The sequence below is a fragment of the Leucoraja erinacea genome, chromosome 25 (assembly GCF_028641065.1).
Source record: "Leucoraja erinacea ecotype New England chromosome 25, Leri_hhj_1, whole genome shotgun sequence".
NCBI classification, from domain to species: domain Eukaryota; kingdom Metazoa; phylum Chordata; class Chondrichthyes; order Rajiformes; family Rajidae; genus Leucoraja; species Leucoraja erinaceus.
The window spans coordinates 14,255,734-14,281,653 of NC_073401.1; the positions used below are offsets into that span (position 1 = coordinate 14,255,734).

General features: G+C 42.2%; 1 protein-coding gene and 1 long non-coding RNA gene across 8 annotated transcripts in view; one reads left to right on the forward strand and one right to left on the reverse strand.

Annotated features, from left to right (window-relative positions):
* The window catches only part of sh2b3 (SH2B adaptor protein 3), a 133,555-nt gene that overhangs the window by 28,099 nt on the left and 79,536 nt on the right, over positions 1-25,920 (forward strand). The window lies entirely within an intron of this gene.
* Positions 87-3,346, reverse strand: LOC129709430 (uncharacterized). Its single transcript, XR_008725508.1, has 2 exons — positions 2,804-3,346; positions 87-2,766 (listed from the first exon to the last, which is right to left on the reverse strand). It is a non-coding gene; the product is annotated as an uncharacterized LOC129709430 (long non-coding RNA).

The window sequence follows — 25,920 nt, forward strand, 5'->3', positions numbered from 1 at the left end:
TCCCATGTCTACATCACTGGGAGGTCGGTATCATCTCAACTGGATTAGATTAACAAATGTCATTTGTTTCCCCCCCCCCCCCCCCCCCCCCCGCTGGATCTTGTCCAGGTGTGTCATTGGCTAGGGACTGGGAGGCTGGATGTCTCGCTGGATGTTTCTAAGGGTCCCGTGTTAATTTATGCTGAGGTTTAGTTATACCTTTTTGAATAAATTCCATAGAATCAAGCAGCTATTAATTATTTGACCAAACTTCGGCATAGCTACAAAATCATTAGTTTTTGTCTTGCTACAAATGAAGCCATTATTGAGAATATTTCTGATTTTGGGTTAAGGACGATAATCTCCTAGTAACTTCCTTCCAGAATAATTCTTGTGTTTGCCAATTTTTTGCTGTGGAATCAGCACTTCAGACAGGATAATGTGTAGTTAAGAGCTTGTTAACAGTAAAATCTTGCACTAAACTACATTACTATTTAACTGCATTTAAATAATGAAGTTCATTCACTATTTTGCCCTGTGAAAGCACAAACAGAACTCCTGTAAATGGCTCTTTGATGTGAGCTGGCAGCCGTACAAAAGCCATCATTTCAAAGTACTGTAGAGTTACGGCTTTTGGAATTTTGTTTTCTCGAAAGCAGAAGTGTGTGATTGAGATGAATCCCTTTGTTACTTTCTACCTGGTTGCTGTGTGGTGGATGATATTTCTTTGCAGGATGTAGCTTGCACTCTCGGTATGTCTGTTCATCCCTTGATTTATTTATGACTGGCTCAGGCTTGACTTGCCACTGAGAGGTATGCATATTTATACAGCAGTATATTACAAAAGAAACAGGTGGTGCATTGTATGTTTTTATTCACTCCTGTCATGCATCATTTCCCAGCTGAAAGAGTGGCCGGGTACCCTGTCTCGATTGATAAAATACTGGAGATTGCCATGAATTACTGTTACTTGCAATTGCTTTAGCTTCCTGAGACTTCCAGAAAACCGTTTGAGACCCAACTCTCAAGTACAGCAAGCGTTTGCACCCCACTCACCTGTATCCACCTTTCACTTAGACAGAAAAAGAAAAAATGCTGGAGTAGCTCAGTAGGTCAAATACATCTCCATCATGCTGAGTTACTCCAGCACTTTGTCTTTTTTTTTCTACATATCACTTACCAGGCTTTGAACTGCCCCCGTCTCTCTGTTCCAGCTTTTCACATCCCCGAGTTCTACCATTCTGAAGAAGGGTCTGACCAGAATTGTCACCTATCTTATTCCCTCCACAGATGCTGCCTGACCCGCTGAGTTCCTCCAGCACTTTGTGTTATGGCAGACCTTTATATTGTACAATAGCTGAGATTTCAGAGTGAAATTGTGCAGCAATTAATATTCAAACTACTTCCATTGATACCAGTCGCAAAAAAAAAAACTTCTTAAAATCCTGTTACGCAAAACATTTTATTGGAAAAATAAGGACACTATGGATTCTGCAGTGTGCACCTGTGCTAATGGTCTGTTAAGACCTGTATAACTTCACCCTATCATTTAATGTATCCTAAAATTCACATCCTATTCATTTTGAATGTCCAGTCTGCTCTGGTTACATTATTCTAGTACATACTAGAAACCTACTCCAGTATGAGGCTGCTGTGGAAAATCTGAAGTAGAGAATATAGATTTGATAATTCCCAAGAGCGTCTTTTGGATTTTTGTTTGCTGTAGTATTAGTCAGACAGGACATGCTTAGAATTCTTCTTCTGAAATGACGGTGGAAGCAGGGTTCAAAATAGCTTTTGGAGTGGAAAAGGATAAATATTTGAAGAAAAAATGGAGTGATTTGGGATATAAGGCTAAGTGGGGTAGTTCACTCACAGTTTCCTTCTCTGCTGTGAAATACTAGCAATCTCTTACTAGAATGTTAGAAATCTTTAACTGTTCAGGAGGAACATTGAACACTGATGGGTGAGAATGTGGTCTCTAAAGGAGCTCAGACTTCTATTCATCTTTTTGATGATATGGTTTTTATTAATTGAATGATGCAGCATGGGATCAGGCCCTTCAGCCCACCAAGTCCGTGCTGACCATTGATCACTCGTTCACACTAGCTCTGTTTTCCCACTTTCGCATCCACTCTCTACCTATAGAGGCCAATTAGCTTATGAACCCGAACGTCTTTAGAATGTGGGAGGAAACCGGAGCACCTGGAGGAAACTCGTACAACCACAGGGAGAACATGCAAACTTCACACAGGAGGTCAGGATTGAATCGGGTCACTGGCGCTGAGGGACATCAGCTCTCTCAGCTGTGCCAGCTTGCTGCCCCTGTCATATTCAGCAAGTTTTGTTTTCTCTTACAAAGATAAATGTTTGTACCAAGTTCTTGGCCTGCTTGCTGGAGATTGGAGTGGCTCCAGATTCTGAGATAGTAGTTTCACCTTCGTTTCTGGAAGGTGTGAATGAGTGGGGAGATTGGCAAGCAAAGAGGTGTTGCTATTCCAAGGCAATCCTTCTGAAGGCACAGTGTTGATGAGGAATACGAAACCCATTCACCTTTGTGTACTTATTGCATTGTGCTTTGCTGTGCTAGGTGCCTATTAGTGCTGTGCTGTAGTGCACTGAATCATGGGCAGGAATCGCTTTTAAAACATGGGGGGGGGTACACAATGAGGCCTGACATCTAATACAGGGGTCGGCAACCTACGGCCTACGGGCCGGATCCGGTCCATAACCCAAAATCATCCGCCCCGCAGACGTTTTTGTTTTTTTTCAATTAGTTTACGTGACCTGGGAACTGCAGCCAGTCCCGGGGCACGCAGGCGACCTGGGCGCTACAGCCAGACCTGGGGCAGGTGAGCCGAACTGGGAACTGCAGCTAGTCCCGGGCTGCTAGATTCTAGGAGCTGTATTCAGAAATACAGCTGTACAGAATTCACTGTGCTGTAATCTGAGGGCATGCAATGACAACACCCTCTCGACAATGTGCCCTAACAATAAATTCTAGCCTCGTGGGATTAACTTTATTAAAAGTTATGCAGCTGGATAAAGATGATTGCAGATTTTCAGGAATGCTACAGCATAGTGCATACTGTTGGGACACGAGCGATAAAGTCAATAGAGAAAGTGTAAATCTTAGCTGATAAACCAGAACATGTGATACTAGTTCTACGTTGCTTTTTTAAAATTCCCTTTTCCTGATTGGTTTCAAAAATCAAAGAAACAGCTGGCACAGCTGCTGGTGTCACGAAACACCTGCACGGAGGTCGACAAAGAAAATGTAAAAATATATTTGGCTCTCCTTTACACCAGAACAGTGAGACTCCACACTCTGTCTTGTGTGGTTGTCTGAAGTTTTTGAGGATGAGGGGGGGGGGGTCATTATTAAAAAAAAAAAAAAAAAAAAATGTTCAGGGTTGCAAAGTGCAGAAAAATTGTGTAGACAAGAATATGGAAGGTGCTTTTATAGTGTGTTGCTGAAGGTGTTTAAAAAAATGTGCCGCGATTACCCTCCCATATTGATGTTGACCAAAGAGGAATTTAGATTTACAGTTGTTCTTTAATTACCCTGTGAATTCGGCAGGTCCTTGAAATATCAACAATGTACCATGAAACATAAGGTTAAAATATAAATACTTCTCTGCTTTTAATTACAAGCCTGACTATTGGAAACTGCAAAATAACTACTTGGAAAAAGCTACTGTAGAAGTCTCACATAGAAATGAGCAGGTTTTATTAAGAAAGTTATAATTTTGCATTCACTTAAAAAAAACCTGTTCACTATTTTAATATTGAATTCATTTCAAGCTTGTTTATTGACAGTTTTAACCTGACCCTCAATTGTCCAGCTAATTTTCAATTTTGATGCAGACTTTTTATCGGTGGCTATCTTGAGTAGTTTCTACATTTAAAAAAAAATTTTGCTGATGTTTGAAGCACAAAGTATTTTACCAAATTCAGTATCGGCCACAAAGATAGTAAATTAAAGGTGAATATGAAGACTAGAGAATATGAAGACTAGAATATTTTTTTCAAAGTGCTTTCAGATTGAATCCTAACTGCAAATTTCAGCATGTGAAACAAATCAGTTATTTTCCAGGCAAAATTAATTTCAAAATGATTCCACAGATATGTTATTTAAATAGAATCACATTATTTAGACTCTGTAAAAGGAGCAGTTGCCAATAGCTGTGTGTTTTTATTTGAGTTGAGCTCTGCTGAAGGGTGTTTCCTTTCAATCGATTTCCATTTCAGGTTGCAGCTTCCTGTATGACTTTTGGAACAGTAAAGAACTGATGTTTCAACTTCCACATTTGCATTTAGTGTCAACGTACATCAGCATAAATTTAAGAAACAGTTCATAAAGAATGGTTAAACGCCCATTTTATCGCCTGTTGAATTGTGGGCTCCAGATTAACGATCTTGCCTGGCATTGCCTGAATCCAAACTATAATGTAGACATTCCTCAACCCACTATAGTCATTATTAGTTTTGAAGGTAATGGCTTGTCCAGAGGGCTACATCAGTATCGATTGCTCGCACTGGTCGAGGCAGAAAAACAAGAAAAAGTACATAAATACAAGCTGCAGTCTACAGCAATCAAACCACTTGTACAAGCAGCCAGCATTTATACATCACTTCTAAAGATCAAAAGAGAAGACCATCAAGGCCCTCCATATCATTCAATGATAAAGAGACTGATCTCTTTCTCTAATATGTCCAATGGCTTAAGCTTTGCATCCCTTATTACCGTCCTTGCAAAACTCTTTGACAATCCTAGAGCAGGTTTTGAATTGACCTAACCTGATGTGGCAAGGGAGGGGACACAATTGCAAGTTGTACTGAAGATTTCTAATCTTTACCACTCAATTTGTATTTCTTAGAAAACACTTTTATATTTATTTACACAAAGACGGTCATGATTTTATCTTATCATTGGCCTTGCATGATGGTTCCTTCCTGCTGTAAGTGCATTCACAGCATGTTAAAAGACCGACCACAAAGACACAAATTGAATCAACCAGCAGGATAGCATTTCACTGACTGTGATCGTTACCAGTCAGATCTGGAACAGAAGCAGACAATTCAAACCCACTTCCTTAATCCTCCTAAAGGCTTTTTGGTTAAATGAACTCGTGCTGCACTGTCTGAACTGGACGATGAAATAATTAACCAAATATTCAAATAGTTCAGCGATACTGAAGAGAATTAGCTTGATTGTACTTCTGAAATATCCTGGGTTCTGTTGCTTGATATATCTTTTGGCTTTAAGACCTGTACCTCATTAAATTGTTAATTGTTTCCATATTCAAATAACCCTTTTATTTTTCCAATGAATCCAGTAACCTGTTGCTGATCAAGTTTCTTATTAGTTCATAAATATTTAACTTGTTCTCTTTGTCCACTCATTTTGAAGACTATATTTAAACATTTGCTAGTTATTAGCTGATTACCTATGAGTTTTGTCTTGTGCGAATGTGGTGGGCAGCCTAGAATGCAGTACTATCCTTGTGAATAAGGTGATTAACTGGATGGATATTTACCTATTAAAAATGGGATTCCACATTTGGCCTTTGTGCTGCTGGTACATTTTATTGGAGTGCTACTTGAATTGCCAAAGTGGTTGAATTACTTTCCTTCTGCGTCTATTATACGGATTGCGGAACAGATATTTTCCTGTTTCCCCCCCGAACTATTTCCAAAAGGAACTGATCTCTATTGGGATCAGTTCCATAGTTACATCTGTCTCAAAATACCCTTCAGCTTGAATGTGATGAATTCAGAGCTAAGCTTTTCTTTTGAACTTGTTCACATTGTACTGGATGTTTGAAATTATTACAGAACCAGCGTTGTACCCTTCTTGAAGATAGATCCATACACTGACATCCTGTACATGTCTTGAATGGATTTATTCTCTTCGATACTTTAAGCATTTCAGAGATGTCTGTGTGCCCATTTTGTGGGTTGCATATAAAACATTAGGATGCAGCCCTTGCTTTCTGCGGAGTTTTTTAAGAGCATTGGTTGTATTTAATAAAATATGGTACGGTTATACTGTGTTAGGTTTTTGTTGTGTGATTAACAAAAAGCACAAAACTGTTACAATTTAGGTTTATAAAAGTGTAAATTGTCACTTTCAACAGCTTCAGATTATTTCCAGTGAATTTCCTAATTCAGATAGTGAACCTCCCCTGCACCCACTCCAGTGAAATTGCGTTCTTCCTGCACTGGAACAACCACAATTGTACACAAAAGTTTGGAAGGATATGTGGAAATCTCAGTAAAGCCTACCAAATAATGAAAGACTTGATAGAGCAGATGTCTAGAGTCTAGGACCAGAGGGCACAGCCTCCGAATAAAAAAAATGCAACTTTTAGAATGGAGGTGAGGAGGAATTTCTTTAGCCAGAGGGTGATGAATCTGTGGATTTTATTGCCACAGACTGCTGTGGAGGCTAAGTTATTTGGTATTTTTAAAGTGCACGTTGATGGGCTCTTGATTAATAAGGGTGTCAAAAGTTACAGGGAGAAGGCAGGAGAATGAGATGGAGAGAAAAAATAGATCAGCCATGGTGGAGCAGACTGGATGGGCTGAATGGCCTAACTCTACTCGTATGACGTGCTCTAAATCTCTAGTTGTGGCCTAACAAATCTTTATACATTTTTACCATAAGCTCCTAGATCTACTATTGTACACCTCGGTCATTGAAGACGAGTACAACATTTGGCACCTAACCACCTGTCTACCTGCCTTCAAAAAGGATTAACTATATTTTTGGAATTTGGATAAAGAACTGAAGCCAATTTTATTCTGTTCTTGGATAACCTGAACTTTTTGCCTCTGTGCTTTGAAGATCGCCCAGTGTTGAGACGTTTTACTTGGGAGGCAAGGGTTAATTTTTAATATTGAGAATTTCCCTTATGATTAGAAATGTAACTATGTCTTGACAATGAAGACGGGAACACTGGAACAGGAGTAGACCATTTAGCTCCTCAAATTAGTTCTGGCATGTCTGATCTGCAAGTAACATACTTGCAATCCTTTTTATTTTCATTGTCATTCATTGAAACCAATTGGGATGTTCTCAACGTGAGAAGCCCTTTACATTGGAAAGACTTTCTCTGTAGCACAGCTCCAGTCACCCGAGTTTACTTCTGTTCTCTCAAACTCACCATGGCCACGTGGATTTTCCCAACGGCTCCACTTTCCTCCTACATCGCATGGACTTGCTGGATAGGTTAATTGACTGCTGGCAATTGCCCCTGGGGTGGGGGAGAAGGCGGGAGAATTAGGGGGTGAATTGGGCGCGTGACTAGAGTAAAGGGTAGTTCGAGGGAATAGTATTGATGGGATTTGCTGAATGGCCTCCTATGTTGTACAAAAGATATGAATGCTCATCCATCAAGTCTTAATTTTCCCACACCATGGTATGGACACATTTCCGTTAATATTTCCTAGACACTTATCCTTTAATATAAAGAAATACTTCCTGATGTCACATTGTCCTGGTTCTTTGATCAGGACCAGCCTGTCAGAAGAGTCATGGAAGTATGCAGCAGCAGAGCAGGCTCGAAGGCCCAATTCTGACCAAATTGCCTACCAGAGCTAGAAATAGTTCTCTACACTTCTGTCAACTCTGAAGTGTCATGATCGCCTCAGTGTGACAGCAGTTGACCTGAACCTAATATTTCTTGCACCTGAACCTAATGTTTCAGGTTGGTCTTGCCCTCATGAGCCCGTGTTACTCTTGGTCTGCCCTGAATTTGATTGTGATTCTGCTGTGGGCTATTAAACATGCCGCCTGAGGCCCTGGTGTGATAATCCAAGGTTTCTGTTCAGGTTGTATCTGCAGAAGAAAATCTGAAGAAGGGTCTCGACCCAAAACGTCACCCATTCCTTCTCTCCAGAGTTGCTGCCTGTCCCGCTGAAATACTCCAGCTTTTTGTGTATCTTCGAAGAAAAACCCTGACCATTTCTGTCACTGTGTGACTAGTTTCAGTGATGGTCAAACTACTGGATTCTCATTAAAAACCCACCTGGTTCACGAAGTAGAAAATCTCCCCAACTTAAACTGTCAGTGTCTTCAAAAGGAAATTAGATCAGCACTTGACAGAGAATCGTACGTTGGGCTGTGGGGAAAGAGCAGAGGAATAAGACTGACAGAAACATTCTCTTAAAAATCACCCACACTCCACGAATAGATTATTAAAAATGAAAAATCTCATGACCAAAGGGCACATTTGGATGAAATTGCTGCTTTCAGAAGGGAAGTGGATCGGTTCTTGAAAGAAAAAAAGATTACAAGGCTGCAAGGTAAGTGTGGTGAATGGAGGCAGCTGCAATGCTCTTCCAGCAAACTGGCTTGGACCAAATCATCTCCTTCCTTGCCCTTCTTGTTTTAAATTGTCCAAAATGATATGGTTAGTTATCCTAATAATGATGCGCTACTTCCGAAATGCAGGGCACAATTGTGCAGTCCTTTTAAAAATTGTTGTGCAAAAATCATGTGGGCTATCTGCAGACTTGATCATGGGACTGATCTTGCTGTCCTTAGCATTCTGGAAAGTCCCAGATGATCAGCACAAATACATTTGAAATGTCCTCTTGAGTTTGCAAATAAGTGGAAAACGACGGTGCAGCTGAATGGACACACTTTCTCTGGTTTCATACCGTGTAAACTTTTGATCTTAGCAAATTTTCTAGTTATAAAAGTAAAGCGCTCGATGCACTAGCTAAGGTTCCATTCTTAACCACAGTACGATCTGCCTGACCTTGTTTAGCAATTGGAAAGTCCCTGTTTATAACTTGCTGTGAATGGTTTGTGACGGTGTGCAACAGGTACCTTTTTTCAGCACGTTTTTTTTCCATTCATACAAAAAGAAATAAGGCCCCTAAAGAAACCACTTTATTTTGGGTTTTGCTACCTCGTGGATTAGAGCCAGACCTTAGATAGAAACGCTGAATTTAGGAATTGCATATTTCAATGGATATTTTTAAAGCAGAGATAGATAAATTCTTGATTAGTATGGGTGTCGGGGGTTAGGGGGAGAAGGCAGGAGAATGAGGTTAGGAGGGAAAGATAAATCGGTCATGATTGAATGGCGGAGTAGACTTGATGGGCTGAATGGCCTAATTCTGTTCCTATCACTTATGACCTTATGCATAGCAAATATATTGGCAACTGTAAAGAGAAAAGACTAGTTATTACTTTAGATTTAAGCCTGAGATGTTTAGTACTCTAACCATGCTGGGCCTGAACAAATAGGCACAGGGCCAAGTTTAGTAGAAGTGACTTGGGAGTCAAGAGTGTTTTGTTGACATGTACTGAAACGGAACAATGAAATTCGTAGTTGCAGCAGCACAACAGGTTTGTAAATATAGTACTCAATAAATAATATTATAAACATAAAACAAGTTCAATAAATTAAAAAAATATATATATAGTGCAAACAGACAGTAAATTGAAAGCAGAGCAAAGTGCTCCCATATCTAACCTACGTCAATGGCACAGCCATCACCATTTTGGGCCTAATTTCCTTTCAGGCATTTCTGGCACCTATCTGAAAGTGGTGTGGGATCTATTTAAACATGCAACAACAACAAAAAGACATTTGTGTTGGTCCCTCTTTACAATGTGTGGATTAGCTGGGTTCTGTGCAAATTCCAACTAGTTTTTCCAGAACCGCAATGGTCTTTACAGTGATTGCAGAAACTCTTGAATAGATGGCCGGGTAAGATGATGGCCTTTGGGTTTTGTGAAGTGAGCAGCAACAGTTTTGAGGCAACCTGCACTGAGCCTTGGGTTGCAACACATGCTGTCAATTCACGTCCCTTCTGCACAAGGACATCTCCATTCATTCATCAAATAGAACCCGTTTTGCTATTTAATCCATTGTAAGGTCACCATGTTTCCCTCTGGAGGATGTGCTGGACATCCCAGGTACTCTACTCCAATCAGAGTTTACTGCTATAATCTTATTTGTGGGTGTTGGTGAACTCTCGCTGTCTTGCTCAAGAAGAGCGAGTCGAAACATAAGCAACAGCAAGCACTTTCATCATGGTGGACATCACACCCAACCCTGACACCAAAGTACACTTCCAGCAGCAGCCCTTAAAAGCATTGATCAACATCAACTTTTTTTTCTTCTGCCTTTTTTATTTTGACTTCATAAACTTGGTTTTCAAGGTCAAGTGCCCTCCACTGAGAGAAAAGGATGATTAATTTCTGAGGACCCCTGCTGGAAAACACATACGTGAGGTTTTGGGGCAAGGACATTCCTACAGTAGCCTGCAATTGTCTCCTGCCTTTATCCCAGTGTCTGAGTAGCCTTGTGTAAACGGCCCTTTGTGTGAGATTTGTTAGTTTACTTTAGAAGCGTGGAAACAGGCCCTTCGGCTCACCGAGTCTGCGGTGACCAACGATCCTCCTACACTAGCACAATCCTACACACTAGAGACAAAAATTTTTAAGTCAATTAACCTACAAACCTGTATGACTTTGGCAGCATCTCTACCTCCACTGTGCCAAACTCCTGGAAAGTAATCGGACAATGAAAAGAGAAAACTTGGTGATTGGATGGAGGTGAAATGGGTGTATATGGTTTAACATGAAACATTAAAAGAATCAACATATTAAAAAAATATATTCTCTGTATATGTCAACAATAGACGTGTAGCTGACCACATTTTATTTGGAAATAAGTTGTGAAGACTTGGCTCATGAAAATCATTCTGGTGCCTTCAACCTGTATGTCGGCAACACTTGACAATAATACATAAACTGAACATTGCGATGGAAAACCAATCTATTAGATTTTGAAATCTGTGGCCCGCTGAGGGTCTTTGTATGTCAAACCACGCCAGGCACAAGAAGGAATGAAGGCTGGCTCACGATTTTGAAATATCTTCACTTTGACTATTTTAAATGACTCAAACCCAGACAGTGAGTACAACCCCTTCTCCACTTGGTCCCATCACTAACACCCCCACCCCACCAGATCAGCTTCCACCTATCACCTACCAGTCTCTGCCCCATCCCTCCCATTCACTTTGATCCATTGGCTATCTTCTCTTGACAATCTCAGCCCTGATGCAGGGTCTTGACCAGAAACGTTGACAGTCTCTCTGCTCCACAGAAGCTGCTTCACCCCCAAGTTCTTCCAACAGCTTATTTTGTTGCAGCCAATGTTTTGTGTTTAGTTTAGAGATACAGCGCGGAAACAAGGCCTTCGGCCCACCAAGTGAGCGCTGACCTGCGGTCCCCATGTACTAACACTATCCTACACACACTCTAGGGACAATTTATAATTATTCCAAGCCACACATCTTTGGAGTGTAGGAGGAAACCAGAGGTCACTGGGAGCCTGGACAGACAAGCACTTGTTGTCAGGATCGAACCCGGGTCTCTAGCGCTGTAAAGCAGCAACTCTACTGCTGCTCCACTGTGCAGCCCACTGTGAGTTGACTCTGCTGAAAGGAATCTAAGGCAGTACAGAGGATTTGGTGGAAGTCCTAAGAAGAATCACACTTCCCTGAATTAATTAGTATTGTGTACAATTTACAATACACAACTCGCCAAGACTCTTTAGACAGCACCTTCCAAACCCACAACTCTGCCAGCTAGAAAGACGTGGGCAACAAAAGCATAGGAATACCAGCAACTTGGTCACGCATCATCCTGACTTGGAAATATATCGTTGTTCATTCACCGTCACTAGATCAAAAATTCTGGAACACTCTCCCTAATGCAATACGGTTTATTTATTTGTTTATTTGTCACATTGCACATAAAGTGCAAGTGAAATGAATGTCAGCAGCGGTACAATGATAAAGAACACACACAAAAACACAATAAAAAATTTAACATAAACACCATAAGATCATAAGTGAGAGGTGTAGAATTAGGCCATTTGGCCCATCAAGTCTACTTCACCATTCAATCATGGCTGATCTATCTCTCCCTCCCAACCCCATTCTACTGCCTTCTCCCCATAACCTCTGATACCTGTACTAATCAAGAATCTATCTATCTCAGCCTTAAATATATCCACTGACTTTGCCTCAGCAGCCTATTGTAGCAAACAATTCCACAGATTCACCACCCTCTGACTCAAGAAATATTTCCTCATCTCCTTCCTAAAAGAACGTCCTTTAATTCTGAAGCTATGTGGAAACATCCTCTCCACATCCATTCTATCCAAGCCTTTCACTATTCTGTACATTTCAACGAGGTCCCCCCCATTTGTCTATACCGTAGTGTGTATTCCACACTAGACTGGAATACACGGAGACCACCATTTGGTGGTCCAACGGGTAGGAAGGTGGACCCAGCAAAGCGGCGTGGAGCTCAATTAGAACACAATGTTCACGTAGAACACTGGTGGCCATCCACTGCATCCTGACCTGTCGCCAGCCGTCTTAACTATGTCTTGCCACTGGATCCTGATAGGCCGGGACGAGAGAGTGAGGATGACGATTTGCGCAACTCTCCCTCACTTTAATCCAAGTCAAGCGCAAGTCATGACTTCAGGACCCATAACGCCCAACTGGGCGAAGCAAGACCACCACAGGAGCACCGCACGCAAGTCTCGAGCCACTTCAACGTCCACTGCAGCACCCACTCAAATGTGTGTCCCGTACGCGGCAGACTATTATCTAAATGGTGGCCGATTGGGAAAGGGGGAGATGCCTTCCGGGTACCATGCAGGTGGATCGGTCGGATTTGAGTATAGGAGCAGAGAGGTTCTCACCAGGGTCTTCACCTCTCGACAGTTTTACAAACAAAAGGACTGAAGTCAAGGTCTTTTTCGACTACGAAGGACGAACAAAAAAAACAACAACATTCTTACACCTCAGCAATGCAATGAGCATTTAAGTGCTAGCTCAGCCTGCAAATCCCACTTCCTTCAAATAATAAAAAAAATGTGTACTGACAGCTAGTGACAGCTTTTATGAAATCTAGTTTCAGTGTTTTCACTGCCAGTTGAACTGCAGCGGCAGTGGTGTGATTTATGACTCTGCAGCTTACTTGTTGAAACCAACTGTGTGTAATTAGTTTCATTCTTCCCCACCATCAGTGATTTTTGTTTGAGCCTATCGCCTGTACTGTCTGAGTTTTAATTGCCTTTTTGTTACTTTGTCTGTTTTCGCTATCTCTGCATCCTTCATTCCTTGAAAGAGTGAACAGGTGATCTGTTGCTGGTCGCCTGCATTATCTTGCTATCCACTAAATGGAATATAGAACAGCTGAGGAACATGCTGTTTGGCCCACGATGTTTGTGTCGAACATGATGCCAAATTAAATGAATCACCTCTGCCTCCATCTGATCCATATCCCTCCATTCCCTGCGTATCCATTTGTCTATCCAAAAGCCTCTTAAATGCCATTATCATCTTTTCCTATTCCACTTTCCCCAGTTCCAGGCACCCACCACTCTGTGTGTAAATAAAAACTTGTCCTGCCCAACTCCTTTAAACTTTGCTCATCTCACGTTAAAGCTGTGCCCTCTAATCTTTGACATTACCAACCTGGGGAAAATGTTCTCCGTCTATGCCTCTTCATATATCTCTATCAGGTCTCCCCTGCTGCAATATGATTTCCTGACTGCTACACACGATGCTCTAACTGACGAAGACAAGCATACCATACGTCTTCTTTTCCACCATCTGCCATTTGGAGTACTGTACGCAGCTCTGTTCTCCCCATTACAAGAAGGTTGTGGAGACTTTGGAGAGAGTACACCAGAGATTTGCCAATTTAGATATGAGAAGTTGGACAAACTTGGATTGTTTTCTCTGGAGCTTCGGAGACTGAATTATGAGAAGCATAGATAGGTGAATAAGAACTCAATAGCTCAGGATCACATGAGTATTCTCTCTCCTTTCTCGTGTCTTTGTCTCGTCTCCTCAGGATTGTATCGTTATAGGGTGATTAATATTTATGGGCTGCCTGAATTTGGATTCCTAAATGTTAAAGCCTGGAAGTCCTGGTATCCCGAGAATGCGTGCACAAGGTCTGTAACAGTGCAGTGCCCAATACCATTCTCTAGCATGGAATCCTTGCTGTGACCAGTGGTGTCCAAGGCTTAATGCCATCCAATAGTTAGACCCAAGCATATATCAGCATACAAGTGTAGACCCAAGCATTTATAAACTTGCAGGCTGTAGGCCTAATCACATTCTGTGTCTTAGGTCAATTGTGTGGGAGTTAGTGAGAGACAAGGGATTGCAGCATGTGCTGCAGTCAGGGGAGGGGAGGGATCTGGCTGATGTCTTGTTTTAGCTGCCAGGTCACCATGTTATGGAATATTTGTAAAGTTTTTAAAAAAAGCGTACTTACTGGTAGATAGATTTGATGCCCAATAATTCTGTAAACTCAATGCCAAATGTAATTAAATGTAAAATTGATGATGGCATATTATTAAAGTTTTGCTGGAACCATTTGGATAAACTATTAGAAGAACTGAGTTTCCCCTCAAAATTCTGCTAAGAATTGTTGGGAAACCTTTTAATAATGAGAATAGAATTGTTGAGCAAGCTATTAGTACTGTTGTACTTCAGGCACGTCTGTGGAATATGATGTTCAGTAAACGGAATCCAGTTATACTGCCTGCAGTATGTAATTATAGAAATTCACAGAACCTCACCAATCCTGTCATTGCCAGCTGAAAGAGCGTTGCCAAGTTCTTGGTCTGTAACAGCGAAGGCTACAGCACATGATATGTTCTTTCAAATAGTCTTCAACTATGTTTCCGTTGTAGACAATAGACAATAGGTGCAGGAGTAGGCCATTTGGACCTTCGAGCCAGCACCGCCATTCAATGTGATCATGGCTGATCATCCCCAATCAGTACCCCGTTCCTGCCTTCTCCCCATATCCCCTGACTCCGCTATTTTTAAGAGCCCTATCTAGCTCTCTCTTGAAAGCATCCAGAGAACCTGCCTCCACCGCACTCTGAGGCAGTTTAGGCCATTCATCTCAGCAAATAAAGAATTTGTCAATTTCTTTTGAATACTTCGTCCATTTACCTTGAATATATATCCCTTCCTTCTCCTCAAGAAAGCATCTCCTTTCTGTCAATTTTATCTTGGTGTTTCAGAATTTTACACACCTCAATTGAATCTTCCTTAGGCCAATGGATAAAAAGGATGCTTCGAAAACTTTAAAACTAAGCTGGTTCTGGATTTCATTTGGATATACTGTGATGCATTGGTCTGCAAGCTATAGAGCATCATAAATATTTTACTTGAGTACATTATTGGACACAGAGAAATTTAAACCTTGGAGGCCTCTTAGTCTGGTATGGTTTGCTCTTTATGGATCAAAGGGCAAGTCTGGGCACATTTATACTCCAAAGTAGATGGCAACCAAGTACCAACTGATGCCTTTATTTTAGATATGAATATCTGCAATGAAAACACTTGTTAGTAGTGCAACAATATTAATGGTGGCCATTGCTCTTTATGTGATATAGCTTGCTTTTGTTGGTTTAATATGGCTTTTATCATTATCTAATGCATTACAGGCACAAGCCAGGAGTCAAATGAGGCAGTTTTCTTAATATCATGGCAATGCGCATTTTATGGATGGCGAGTCTACCATTTTTGGTCTAATTTTAGTCAAAGCACTAACAGGAGAGCATGTTCCTTTCTTAAGCATTGAAACAAAAAAATGATAAGAATTAAACCAAAATTGGCTATGTTGAAAATCTGACTGAGGAGCATTGGTTTGAATTAGTGGGAAGGAACTGTAGATGCTGGTTTATACCAAAGATAGACGCAAAGTGCTGTCGTAACTCAGTGGATCAGGTAGCATCTCTGCAGTAGAAGGATGGGTGACGTTTCAGGTCAGAATCTTTCTTCTGACTGTTCCAGAAATGTGCCTGAGTTACTCCACTTTGTGGCAGTCCAAAGACTCAAAACGTCACCCATCCTTTATCTCCGGAGATGCTGCCTGGCAAGCTGAGTTACTCCAGCACTTTGTATCTATCTATTGGTCTGAATTAATTGGCTTTTCCTCACGACCAGTGTATTCATTTGCCTGAAACCTAAAGTGCATCAGAAGTATTTTATCTCAGTCCATTAACGGACGTTGGTTTGTATCTATTTTTTTTTAATGTAGCAGGGCATTGCATTCCCCTTGGTTGAGCCAAAGTAATGAGAAGGCTGACTCTAACCCGTGTAGAGGCAGTGATGTGTAACATATTTATAAAATCGAATAAAAGCCAATAAATACCGCAGTATCCCACAGAGTGCTTGAATGCAGTGGTGAGTGTTATTTATAATTATGTTCTGTTGTGAAAGTTTGATTGCTGTTATTGGGGGGGGAAAGGAAATGTGTAGGTGGATGTACACTTTGGAGACCAGCTGCCAGTGCTGACTTGTTAATATGGCTGAGGTTTTTCAGTTGAAGCATTTTTATTTCTCAGTGTGATGATGTTATCAGAGATGTTTCCATGACAATCAATGAGGTTTCTTATAAATTGGCTGATTGCTGTTGGCTGTAAAGGGCTTTTACCTGTCATTTTCTTACAACAATTTCAGCTTTGAACTGTGACCCAATCCAGAGACAAGTTTGCCAAAGAAAATAAGTAAAATAACAGTTGAAATAAAGCTATTTCCTAAAATCATCAGTTAAATTTTTTATAGCAGTGGCTGTGCTGCAGTCTGCTAATTATCCAGGGTTTAAAAGCGTTTCGCTGAGGGAAGCTGTAGGGAAAGCTGAGCTTGATCTATCTCCCCTGTGTGCCCTTACTAGATTATCCAGAGGAAGTGTTGAATGAGGACAGCAAAAGACTTAAAAATACAGACGTTCCCAATAGGGTGTATGCAGCAAATATCTCGGCAGATTATAGACAATGTCTACACTCTAATTACCGTAAACCAAGAATGAATGCTGGTGAACAAAGCTATCATTTAAAATTGACCAAGATCAATGCATTTTAATGTTATCTCTTTGGGCATCTTGCTTTCATTGAGCTATGGATGTGTGGGTAAGCCCTGGCTGAACTGATGATGCTCAAAGCCCATCGTTCCTCCCTTGGCACTTGGGTTCAGTATTCCAGACTCACAGCCCTGTGTATTAAGGGATTGTTGTGATATTGGGGCTGTCACCTTAAAATGAAATGTCAAATCCTTGTCGAGTTTGCCACCTTGTTCTCACTGGATATAAATACTCCTTAATCATCAATTTGAAATCAAGCAGAGATTTTTCCTATGTGAAAATGAGGAACTGCAAATAAGTTCATAAGTCATAGGAGCAGAATTAGGCCATTCAGCCCATCAAGTCTACTCCACCATTCAATCATGGCTGATTTATCTTTCCCACTTAACATCATTCTCCTGCCTTCTCCCTGTAACCTTTGACACCCTTACTAATCAAGAATATGTCAATCTCCGCTTTAAAAATACCCAATGTCTTGGCCTCCACAGCCATCTGTGCCAATTAATTCCACAGATTCACCACCTTATGACTAAAAAAATCCATCTTTATCTCCTTTCTAAAGGTACGTCCGTGTTTACAAATTTTCGTCTAGCTTTCTCCCCCCCCCCCCCCCACCAATAATCAGTCTGACATGTTCTCCAGGGATGCTGCCTGGCACACTGAGTTACTCCAGCCCTTGTGTCACTTTTTAGAGTACCTTCCTATATTGGGCTGAGCCAGTATCCATCAAAGCAGATTTTCAAGTATTGGTTACATTCCGCTGTGTCAACATTGGCTGCTGAGTTCCCTACCTTGTAGGATAACATTCCTTCAGAAAATTAGACCAAGAGACTGTAAAGGGTGACATATATACATGAAGATCCTGCTTTTTTTTAGTGACTAAAGCAGCACATCAGTTGTTTTTAGATTATACCAATCCAGTTGAGTCCAGCCACAGGGAAAGGTTGATAGCAGAGTTGATAATGGAGGCGAATTGTACCACAGAATTGTGGGCAATGCATACTCTGTGATCGCTCGGTTTTTTAACATGTTCAGTCCAGATTAAAGGATATCACTCCAGGAACTCAATCACTTGATCTGTCAACCATGCATTAAACTTTAAACGTGCGTGTTTTGATTGAGAATCTTTCAGGCATTTCTTTCACAGAAGGGTTGTAAAGAGGGATGATTAAAATGTTTTTTCAACATGGCAAATGTCTGCATGGTAAACAAAGGCCTTTAGGTATTTGAGGTCTTGTTGAATCAGCTTTGATGTAGATTCTTCAAAACCTGTGATGATAATTTAGTCAGAAGATCGCACACCCATAATGCTGGAAGCCTTTTGAACCCTCTGACTATCAGTCTGGACTAGTTCCAGACAATGAGAGATTGCCAAGAGGTAAAAACTTCAGGAAGGACTGGTTCAAAATGTCCCAATGTAGAGTTAAAAAAAAAGACCAAATTAAACAATGTGCGTTGCCTAGTGTTTGAACTTTTATTCTGTTGCAGCCCCTCAAGCATTGCCTACCTATGTCTTGTTGTCTATCAGAACACTCCCAGGAAGAAAATGTGCGCAGCCATTTGAATAATGCAGCAAATTTCACAGCAAATATAACTTCTTCTGCTTCTTGCATATGGCGTGCACAGCCTAAAGTTGTAGGACAACTTGTTCTATTTGAGTGTACATGCCGGGTTGATTGCATTCGTCGAAACACATGAAGGTTGCTATCTTCCACCCCAGCAAATATAAATAAGAACAGGTTTATAAGGACACAACATCAACCTACGTTTAACTGGCCTTTTAAAACTGGGTCACTCTGATGGTTAAAAAAAGACACAAAGTGCTGGAATAACTAGGACTTCAGTCTGAAGAAGGGTCCCGACCCGAAATGTCACTTATCCATGTTCTCTAGCGATGCTGCCTGACCTGCTGAGTTACTCCAGTACGTTGTGTTTTATTTTTGAAAACTAGCATCTGGAGTTCCTTGTTTCTATATCACTCTGATCTGTCCGCTCAATTCCATTGGTTGTGGTGACGTAGGTTATTGCGATCAACCCAATTTAAATAAATATTTGTGAGTAGCCAGGGCTGTACACACCAGCTGAATATCATAGTGGCACAGCTGCTAGAGCGGATGCTGCTGTGTGGAGTTTGCACGTTCTCCCTGTGACCGTGCGGGCTTCCTCCGGGTGCTCCATTTCCTCCCACGTCCCAAAGACACGCGAGCTTGTGGGTTTGTAAAATTGTCCCTAGTCTGCAGGAAGTGTATGTGAAAGTGGGATAATATAGAACTACCGTGAACAGGTGATCGATGGTCGGCGTGGACTTGGTGGGCCGAATGACCTGTTTCTTGCTGTGTCATTGAATCAAATCAACAACATTTTAACTGGCCAGATTCAGATTCAGATTCAATTTTAATTGTCATTGTCAGTGTACAGTACAGAGACAACGAAATGCATTGCAAATAACTGGCCAGTTGTTACAACCAGTGAATCTTGGGTACAGCTCTCTTGCGGCCAAATACCTGATTTTGCAGTGAATTACATCCAACACGTGGACAGGACTTTGGACTTTTTCCTTTTGTAAATGCTGTCAAAATATGGTGATGGGTGCAAGAATTTCACTGTGCAGTGCATACGTGACAATAAAGAACCATTGACAACATCTCTGCACTGCCTTGGAATACGAAGGCCTGCCTCAGCAGGTCCAGTGGAATTGCTGAAAGGGGATCAGGACTTTTTTTTGGATATTATGCTGGCTGCTGCTGCTCTCTCTACTCATCCCACACACTAAGCTAGGGCGGATCTTTTGCTGAGTTTTGTTTGGATGGTGTAGGAATGGAATGCTATTGTGCTCACTTGAATCCAATCTTAATACATCATGTATTGCTTTGTGATTTTAATGATAGCACTTTTTTGGTATAGTTGTTTGGGGCAAAGATGTTTTTTTGTCATTAATTCTTTAATTAGGCACAAAGTGTTGGAATAACTCAGCAAGTCAGGCAGCATCTGTGAAGGGAATGGATAGGTGATGTTTCGGGTTGGTCCCCTAACTCAGACTGGTTGTAGTACGGGGCAAAAGGTGGAAAGAGATGGGGTGGGACAAAAAAAGACAATGTGCTGGAGTAACTCAGTGGATCAGAGAGCATCTCTGGAGAACATGGATGGGAACGTTTTCGGTCGAGATCCGTCTTCGGACAAAGCCTGGCAAGTGATAGGTGGATACGTGAGGATTTGATTGGAACATTGTCACAAATTGGCTATTTTCTTCCTGAAGATAGCCTACTTTGATGAACGCCCACGCCCTCAACAAACGCTTCCTTTCCTACCTGGACTCCACAAAGGATCGCAAACTTGCTCGCCTCCAGACTGCTCCTTCCACCGACACTCCTCGACTCGACCGCTCGCAGGCCCAGAGCTCCACCACTGGACTGCGCCGCCTGCCCGACAAACACGAGGCCGAAATCCGCGCCGCCATTGGCGCCATGAGGAGCAGCACCAACACTCACGGCATTCCCGGCCGATCCCAGGCCCGGACCACTGAAGCTGCCACCGTCGTCGATCTTCACCGCCTCCCCAGGGCCACAACCGCCGACCCTCGCCACTTCCCCGATGCCACCGACCCTCGCCGCCTCCCCAGCCTTCCCCTGACCGGGACTACCAACGTTTCATCCGCTGACCAGGACTCCAGTCCCCTGCCTGGCCTCCACCAGCGATTCCGCCGACCCTCGCCACTTTACTGCCCATCAGCGGGCCGCAGCCGTCGTTTACCTGAGTCCCAGGCTCAGCTCCGGGCCCACCAACTCCAAGATGCAGACTCCAACATCACATGGTCTAATTGTGCTGGGTCCTACAGCTCCCCCCCCCCCCCCCCCCCCCCTTTTTTACAGGGAACCTCTGTGGGGGGTCCACTGGTTCTTCCCCTTCCCCTTTTAACTAGGTGGCCCCAGCTACTCCTCACCCACACAATAGTCCTCATGCCCCCCTCTGAACACCCACCATCTCCCCACCAGACATTGCCCCGGCCTCCATCTACTCACCTGCCTTCCTCCGATCCCAACCCCCACCCTTGCCATGTGATCACCATCCCTTCTGGCCCCTTTTCTGATATGGAACGGTCTGTCCTCAGCAGAGGCAGAGGCCACAACTTTGTTCCCCTCCGCCCCCACCTCAACGAGATCTGGGTCCGCCACGATGTAGAGCTCTTTTTCCGTCGCCTCCGCACCTTTTATTTCATGGGAAGGAGTCCTCACCACCCCTTCTCCCGTCTCCACCGGACCCCCTCCTCTTGAGCTCTCCCGGAAGGCCCTCTACCTTCTTTAGACCTTTTCATTTCCAACTGCCGGCGGGACATCAACCACCTCAATTTGTTCACTCCCCTGACTTACTCTAACCTCTCCCTCCCCCTGAACGTACAGCCCTTCGCTCAAAATCCACAAACAGAACTGTCCTGGCAGATCCATTGTTTCTGCTTGTTCATGTCCCACCAAATTAATTTCCACATACCTCGACTCCATCCTATCCCCTCTGGTCCAATCCCTCCCTACCTATATCCAAGACACCTCACACGCTCTTCGTCTCTTCAATGACCTCCGTTTTCCAGGTCCCCACTCCCTCATCTTTACTGTGGATGTCCAGTCACTCTACACCTCCATCCCCCAACAGGAAGGTGTTAAAGCCCTCCGTTTCTCCCTCGACTGCAGAACTAGCCAATGTCCGTCTACCAATACTCTCCTCCGCCTAGCAGAGCTGGTCCTTACCCTCGACAACTTCTACTCCCACTTCCTTCAAATCCAAGGCGTAGCTATGGGCACACATGGGCCCCAGCTATGCCTACCTCTTTGTAGGGTACGTTGAACAATCGTAGCTTACACCCCAGCGGTATGAACATTGACTTCTCGAACTTCCAACAGCCCTTGCTTTCCCTCTCTCTACATCCCCTCCACATTCCCAGTTCTCCCACCAGTCTTACTGTTTCCGACCGCATTTAATCTCTGTCCCGCCCACTCCCCTGACATCACTGAAGAAGAGTCTCGACCCGAAACGTCACCTATTCATTCTCTCCTCACCTGCTGAGTTACTCCAGCATTTTGTCTACCTCTGAGTTCTGCAACACCCTCTCTTGCTGCTCCCCCTCTGTGATTCCACTTTGCCCGTCTATATCTCTAGACTCCCTCTCTCCTGGCTCAGTCTGAAGAAGGGTCTCACCCGAAACATCAACCATTCCTTCTCACCAGAGATGCTGTCTGTCCCACTGAGTTACTCCAGCATTTTGAGTCTATCTTTGGTGTGTAACCAGCATCTGCAGTTCCTTCCTACGCTATACTTTTCTTCCTGTCTTGGCTCAGAATGGCGTGGCATTTTCAGGGCTATTTTCGCTCTTCCATAGCATCAATCTTGTAGCAGCATTAAGCCCAGAGGTGAGCTGAAATGCACGTTTCTCCTCACAAGGATAATAGGTAATGTCCCAATTGGTGGAATAAAGCTCCATGCACACAATAGAGTCTTACAGTGTGGAAACAGGCCCTTCGGCCCAACTTTCCCACACCATAATAATTGTAGCATGGTAGTGAACTGAAATACTGTTTGCACCAGTACTGCAGCTGTTGCAAATAGATGCTGAAATTGCATTTGGTTGGAATGGTGACCCAGGTTAAACGTGAGTCCCCCTCTGTTCATTGGAAAATGGATGCCTCTAGATTGGAATTTTGGAGGATGGGGAGGGTACATGGTGGTGGGAGAGGGGAAAATGACACACAAATATTGGTTCATGTCGTTTGGACTCCTGATCAAACACAATGGGTTCCAAAAGTGTGACTGTTCACCATTGCATTTATTCCAGATTGTCTGACTGGAATGTAATCACTCTTTAATGAGTGCATTGGCCACAGAGACTCACTCAGGACAAGCACATTGAAGCCTCTAAGTAGTCAATCCCACGTGTAATGTTGAGAGACCCTGTGAACACTGAATTGCTTTCAGCTTTCAAAACACACGAGCCTTTGTTTCCCCTAACATCTGCAAAGCCCATGTCTGGTACTCTTGTAAGCATGACCAGCTCTGTGCAGTTTTTCTGACACTGAACCAAGTCTTGGAATAAATACAAACAAAAAGAATGTTGTTCTGACTCAGGTGCAGAAAGTATTGCTTTCTGAAGATAAATATATTCTTGGACTGCAACTGCATTAAAATGAGTTAATACAGTCATTTTTTTTTAGAATGCTTTTCTTTTCCTGTTTACTTGCTTCTCCTGTGTTGATCTCAGGTATGTATTCATGTCCAATATTTTTAGTTCTGTTCTTCACATCCGTTCCTGCCAAACCACAGTGGCTTGGTGTTGCTGTCGACTGTCCTCTCAGTTCTTTTGTCTACAGTTGCAGCAGACATTTTGTAAAGCACAGTGAAAACTCCTAAAGAATCCAAGAGTTTAAAGCGCATTCATTTCAATGGTACATCTTTTGGACACATTTCTTTTTCTTTTGTACGGAAATAAAGGATCTAAAAATCTTAATAGAATTGTTCTTCCTCTCAAAAAAAACCCACAGGCTTTCTGTCAGTAGCTGTGTTAAATGTTTTCCACATCTGTATGTCTGAGTGCAGTTTGCACATTAGAAAATGGGTGGTGAGCAACTGTTTGCATTTGATCCCATTTTGTTCAGGTCTTCAAGTAGCTTGGGGTTTTAAACCACAAATGTATGTAAAATGACAAAGTCATGCAATTCTGTCAACCAGGCAAATCAAGTGTTGTACGTCAGTAAAGAGTGAGGTAGATCAGCTGGTTTGTTGCTCGTTGTGACCTGGGGACATCATGTAGTGACCACACGATAAATGATGCCACTTGGCCTGCAGTATGACTATGACCTGATGACCAGTTTTGCTGACATTGATTGAGAAGCAGGACGGCAGGGATAACTCCCAGCTGCTTCCAAGTGGTGGCAGGGAATCTTTTATGAGCACCTGGTTTGAAGTCCCATCTGGCGTGTTCGGTTGAGTGCTGCACCGGTTGTTGAGTGTTCGGTTGAGTGCCTGCACTTTTATGCTGAATTCTGCCAAGGAGATTAAATTCCGAGGCACGACGTTTGCCAGCAGAGGCACACTTGACCCGGTCTCATAGTTTACGGCTTCAATGTCTTTTTCCTAATCAACAGCACCACGCTGCTGCACTGATACATTTGGTGGCCTCATTGAAAAATACACAAACCCTCTGACTAACTTCAGAATGTTGCATTTTATATTGCAACATACGTACTTTCAGTGTGACGTTTAGTTTTGAGAATAGCCCATTTTTTAAGTGGTATCTTCTGTAGCTGTGGCTATTATTATGATGGAGCGATCTAGTCCTATATTTTTAAAGTGCAAACTCCGATTCATATTTGTTTGCTGATATTTATTATCTACTAACCATGAAAATAGCAGTCACAACCAGATAATACTGGGACATGGTGTAATTCTTTTTCTTTATTTGTAGATGGCTCAGTCATTAGGAACCGTAATAATAGCCTGTAAGATACAAATAACAGCATTTAAGTGAGATTGTGCTGGAGATAACAGCAGTTAAATAATTGAAAATTATAAAATTATAAAAGTTGATAGTGGTTTTAATAGCAGTTAATATGTGGTTGCACCATGACCAAGGTGAGCTGTAAAACTAGTTCCTTGTTCTCAAATTGCATACATTTGCTTGACATGATTGTTAGAAATGTTATCAATGTGAGGGAGCTACTTCCTGCCACAAGTATAACGCTCAGCACAGGAGTAGACCATTTGGCCTATAATGTCTGTGCCGAACATGATGCCAAGCTAAATTAATCTCCTTCTAAACTAATGATCCATACCCCTCCATCTAAAAGCCTCTTAAATGCCACTACAATAATCTGCTTTACCACCACCCCTGGCAGCGTACTCTGTAGATTAAAAACAAAAATTATCTGCTTCTTTCAGGTCTCTCCTCTACTGACAGTCCAGAGAAAACAATCCAAGTTTGTCCAATATCTCCTTACACCCTCTAATCCAGGCAGCATTCTCATTTTTTTTAAATAGACAAAATGCTGGAGCAAGTCAGTGGGTCAGGCAACGTTTATAAAGAACATGAACCATGTTTCAGGTCGGGAGCTTTCTTCAGACTCATTCTAGTAAACCTCTTCCACACCCTCTCCAAAGCCTCCGCGTGCTTCCTGTAATGGGACAACCACATTTTTAAACATGCAGTTTTGTAGTTTTGGCAGCCTGGCTTAGTGGAATCTGTTACATCTGGAAGCAAACATGTTTTTTATAAATATTGGATAAAACTACCACAGTGAATGTGAAAGGGCATTAAGTCCATCTTAATTCGTCGAGTCAAAGACAAGTCATGCCTGCTTTATTCACAATGAATATTTAATTGCTTACATCTTCAGGCCTTTGCTTCCTTTTTTGAATGTGATCCCAAATTTGCTTTCAGTTGGTCCTTTTTCCAAATTGTCTAGGCCACACAGTCAGAGCATTGGTGTTTGTTGCAGGACTCAAAACTGATTCTGTTGCAAATAATGTAACATTCAGTGTGAGAGATGGAGGATTTTGTTTCCTCCAAGTGAGTGTTTCTAAAAATCACTGTTATATCCTGGATTGCTGTTCAATTATATACTTAAGTAGGCTGGATCATGGAAAGAAAACTATTTTTATGTGAGGTTGTGATATAAAATAACACACTCTATCTTTAAAAGTTTGTACAGGGATTGTACAAGGGGATTTTTAAACTGACTTATTGTGTATGCAATTGGTTGCAACCAAGGAATTGTAAAAAAAAAAGAATATATTGTTGGCATGCTTTGATGTAATGAAGCTTGGTCTACTGCTTTTCTGGCCTTCATTTTACTTTCTCTCCGTTTATTTTCTGTCTACTTTCAGTCTGAAGAAGGTTTCTGAACCGAAACGTCACATTTTTCTCCAGAGATACTGCCTGACCTGATGAGTTACTCCAGCATTTTGTGTCTATCTTTGGTATAAACCAGCATCTGCAGTTCCTTTCTACACATTCCTATGCA